Here is a 4,539-nt window from a genome sequence, read left to right as displayed (position 1 = left end):
AGTCTATCTAATGTAGATTTGTTCACAGCATTTAAGAGATGGTGTATAGATCATGTTTATTAAGAGCTGTTTCAAATTGTTGTTCAAATGTTTTTTGTTTTGTTTTAGGGGAAGTGGGGGCATAGTGGTCACCCTAAGAAATATGGCCATTACCAGCGTCCACATACCGATTTAAATCCCGTTTTTCGAAGAATATTATAGTTCAACTCATTGTTCTTCAAGATAGCAAACGGCTTTTACTATAAAAATTCAAAATATTACACATTTCATCATTGCTTGGAGGTAAAGTGGTCACCCGCACATATCAAGCTAAATAGGATAGATTTATGCGTTTTTTCGTCCAAATTTGTTCTAATCATATTTGTTACAGTAGGTACATGTATGAAAAAAGCTTGGCCTAATCACCTAGAGTCTCAATTTAAATTTTCTCATGCATACAAAAAAGTAGTAAGAAACACATAACGTTCCGCATAATGAGGCTTGGTTTAGTTGGAGTGGCCACAAAAGGATCTTCTTCAAGAGCAGAATGTGATGAGGTATATCAGCTTTAGTAAACAGAACATTGTATGTGGTTATTCACCTTTGACCACTTTGCCCCCAAACATCAAAGTAATTTCCATGCTAATTAATCACTGAGAATATCTGTTCACCTCTCCTAGAATATGTGAAATATAGAAGTCTTAAGTTATGAAATAGAAATGTTTAATAAATAACTAAATAAAAAAAAAATACTATTTGTACTCTCTATGTCTAAGACATAAAGAGTGCAAATAGTACAAAAATATAAACAAAGTGGGTGGGTTTATAGGAAACCGGATTTATAAAAACTGTTGTTATAAGTCTTAAAATTGTATTGAACGTCGAGATCTACTGATCTATTTTTTGTGTTTTGACAAAAGTCGACTTTTTGGAACGAAAAAACTACCAAATCCCAAAATGTTGATTTTTGATCAAATCTGGCATATTTTTTTTTGCATCTTCGAAAACTTTGATTTCATGGGCAGTACATGGATGATTTTTCGATTTTGAAAAAAAAACATTTTGCAGGAAATCCCGTTTTAATATTCTAAATGAAAATTTCCATTGACACCCTAGCGTACTTATATCCTTTCTATAAAGCCGTATTAGTACCCTTCAACTCGTTCCTGTTTTCCATGCATCCAATAACATAATGTTTTTTGATGCGAACATTTTTTCCTCATATTCAATATCATAACAAAACCATAACACCTTTGCATCTTCTTCTATATATATAAAAATGGATTTCTGTCTGTCTGTCTGTTTGATTCTTATGGACTCGGAAACTACTGAACCGATCGACGTAAAAATTTGTATGAAGCGGTTTTTGGGACCGGGGAAGGTTTTTACGGTAGTTCGAGACCCCTCCATACTCTAAGGGAGAGCTGCTATACAAATGAAACACAAATTTCAGCATAACTTGAGAATTAAAAAAGCAAACGAAACCAAATTTGGCATGTGGAGGTTTTGGGGTGCAATAAATGTTTCTATGGTGGTTATACACTCCATCTGCCATACAAATGAAACACAAATTTCCGCATAATTCGAAAACTAATCAAGTAAATGGAGCCAAATTTGACATGTGAAGGTTTTAGAGGGCATACAAATGAAGCATAAGTTTCTGCATAACTCAAGAACTAGTCTAGTAAACGGAACGAAATTTGGCATGTGGAGGATTTAGGGGGGAGTAATTGTTTCTATGGTAGTTTGACAAACCTCACTTCTCTCTGAAGGGGAGAGGAGCTATAATATAACTCGAAGAACTAATCAAGCAAATCCCCCCTCCTCACCCTTCCTTGCAGAACTCGAGAATCAATGAATAATAATAATATAAGGGGGAATAAATGTTTCTATAGTGGTTTGACACTCGCATAACTCGAGAATCGATCAAGCAAACGGAACCAAATTTGGCATGTGGAGGTTTTAGAGGGCACGAAATGTTTCTATGGTAGTTCGACACTCCTCTCCCCTCTCTAAGGGGAAGGGGGCTGCCATACAAATGAAACAAAAATTTCTGCATAACTCGAGAACTAATCAAGCAAATGGAACAAATGTTATGGTTTTTGGGTACGAGAAATGTTTCTATGATGGTATGACACCAAATTATCGGAAAACTCTGAAAGGGAATAGGAAAATTCGGAAAATTAAATTCCCATATGTTCTATAATTACATCGTGACAAGCGTTGTTAGTCCATTTGATGTTTGCGCTAACGAAATTGATTTTTGTTCGAAAGTGGAAATGTATTTTAATGTGATAAATCGCACTCCTATATCTTCTTCTATCTATATAAACAAAAATGGATTGCCGAATGTGTTGATAAGAGAAAAACTCGAAGAAAGAATTTTCCGATTTAGGGCTATCTTTATTCTATCATATTTTCCGAATCAAACATTTATTCGATGTAACGGAGTAACATGTTGTTTGCAAGTGGATGAAAAATCTTGCATGAGAATTGTGTCTGAAAATAATCTGATATTATAATGACGAGTTTTGGTAGAAGTCCTAGGAAATTTATATTTAAAGTAAATTGTAAAGGGTCAATTATAAGATGAATCAATGAACAGTTCTGCGATTGGACCCATGATCGTAAGTAAGAAAACGTGAATGTTTGGAGGTATTGATAACAAAAATATAAATTTTGGGCGGAACGAAGTTTGCCGGGTCAGCTAGTGTGGAATTAATATGACTGATAGTTACTATTAAAGGGTGTGTCACATCAAATTGCATCACGGAAAAAACGCTGTAGAAATTTAATTTTTATGAATTATATCTTCAGCTTTCGCTTATAATCAGATAAGAGTGTATAGATCACGTTGGCCATGCTTCACTGTCAATTTTTCGTAAATTTGGAAAAATGTCGTCGAACGAAAAAGAGCGTCCTGAATTAATCCTGCGCACTCATTTCGAGAATCCGGAGTTGTCACATCGGGACATCGGTAAGATGCTGGGATTCGTCCAATTCACGGTCAGCAGAGTACTAAAACGATACTTCGAGAACCTAACCATCGACCGGAAGGTGAAGAACGGCAAAAATGGATGCTCCGTCAGTGAAAAAGATCACAAGCGCGTAGTTAAGCAGTTTAGACGAGATCCGAGAAGTTCGGTCCGGGATGTCGCCAATAAGCTGAATTTGTCAAGTTCATTCGTCCAGCGGACCAAGCAGCGGGAGGGCCTGCGTACATACAAGGTTCAGAAGGCTCCTAACCGCGACGAAAGGCAAAACATGGTAAGGAAGACGCGAGCCCGGCAGCTGTACACCGAAATGCTGACGAAGCCGTATTGCCTGGTAATGGACGACGAAACCTACGTCAAAGCGGACTTTCGTCAGCTGCCGGGCCTGTTGTTCTTCTCCGCAGAGAACAAATTCAGCGTTCCGGAGGAGATTCGCAAGCAGACACTATCCAAGTTTGCCAAAAAGTACATGGTGTGGCAAGCGATCTGCTCTTGCAGAAAGCGGAGCGCCCCCTTCGTGATGACCGGCACGGTAAACGGGCAGGTTTACCTTAAGGAGTGCCTACAGAAGCGCTTACTACCACTATTGAAGCAGCACGAGGGCCCGACCATCTTCTGGCCGGATCTCGCTTCGTGCCACTATTCAAAGGACGTGTTGGAGTGGTACGAAGCCAACGGGGTCACCTTCGTGCCAAAGGAAATGAACCCGCCCAACGCGCCGGAGCTTCGCCCAATAGAGAAATATTGGGCGATTATGAAGCAGGCCCTCCGGAAGAACCCAAAAGTTGTCAAATCGGAGGCGAACTTCAAGAGAAAATGGATTTCTGTTCAAAAAAAACTACAACCTGACGTTGTACAGAAGCTTATGGACGGGGTAAAGAGGAAGGTGCGAGCATACGGGCTTGGGCTCGAAGTATAAATATAAAGAAAATGCCAAAAGTTGTTTAATAGTTTTTATTTTACTGTCTAAAATTTTCAAAAGGATCGGTCTACTGGGCGACTTTCTACAGCGTTTTTTCCGTGATGCAATTTGATGTAACACACCCTTTATATGAATTTGGTGTAGTGTCAAGCATAGTACCTAGCTGTTGACAAAAAATATCAAAAACATTAACAAATTCGGGGAAGTGTCCGAATTTCAAATCACAGCACAATGAAGAAATTCATAAATTTTGAACAAATATAACATAATTTTGAGGAGTTCTGTGATTCAGTTATTTTACATGAATGCCTTCTAATTCTATAGGAACTGTTATTTTTCATGCTATGATTCATCATGATATATTAGTAGTTGAAGTTATCAAGCGTTTAAGTGTCTGGATTTCGACGCATTACGAGCTACGAGATTTCAAAGTTCATGTTAAAATGCCTTCGCATATACAAGACGGACTCGATTTTATACAGTTTCCGATTTCTTTTCAATGTATATAATCAAATCCTGTATAAAATCGAGACAAAAAAATATGTTTTCAATTCTTTTTTTTGCATGTATTTTTGGTTTTTTGAATAAAAAAAAGAATTTGATTTTTTATTAATCCCAGGTCAAAAAACACCTTTCTCACATAAA

Source organism: Toxorhynchites rutilus, chromosome 3, assembly GCF_029784135.1.
Source record: "Toxorhynchites rutilus septentrionalis strain SRP chromosome 3, ASM2978413v1, whole genome shotgun sequence".
Taxonomy (NCBI): Eukaryota; Metazoa; Arthropoda; class Insecta; order Diptera; family Culicidae; genus Toxorhynchites; species Toxorhynchites rutilus.
Note: the sequence above shows the minus strand (reverse complement) of the source record.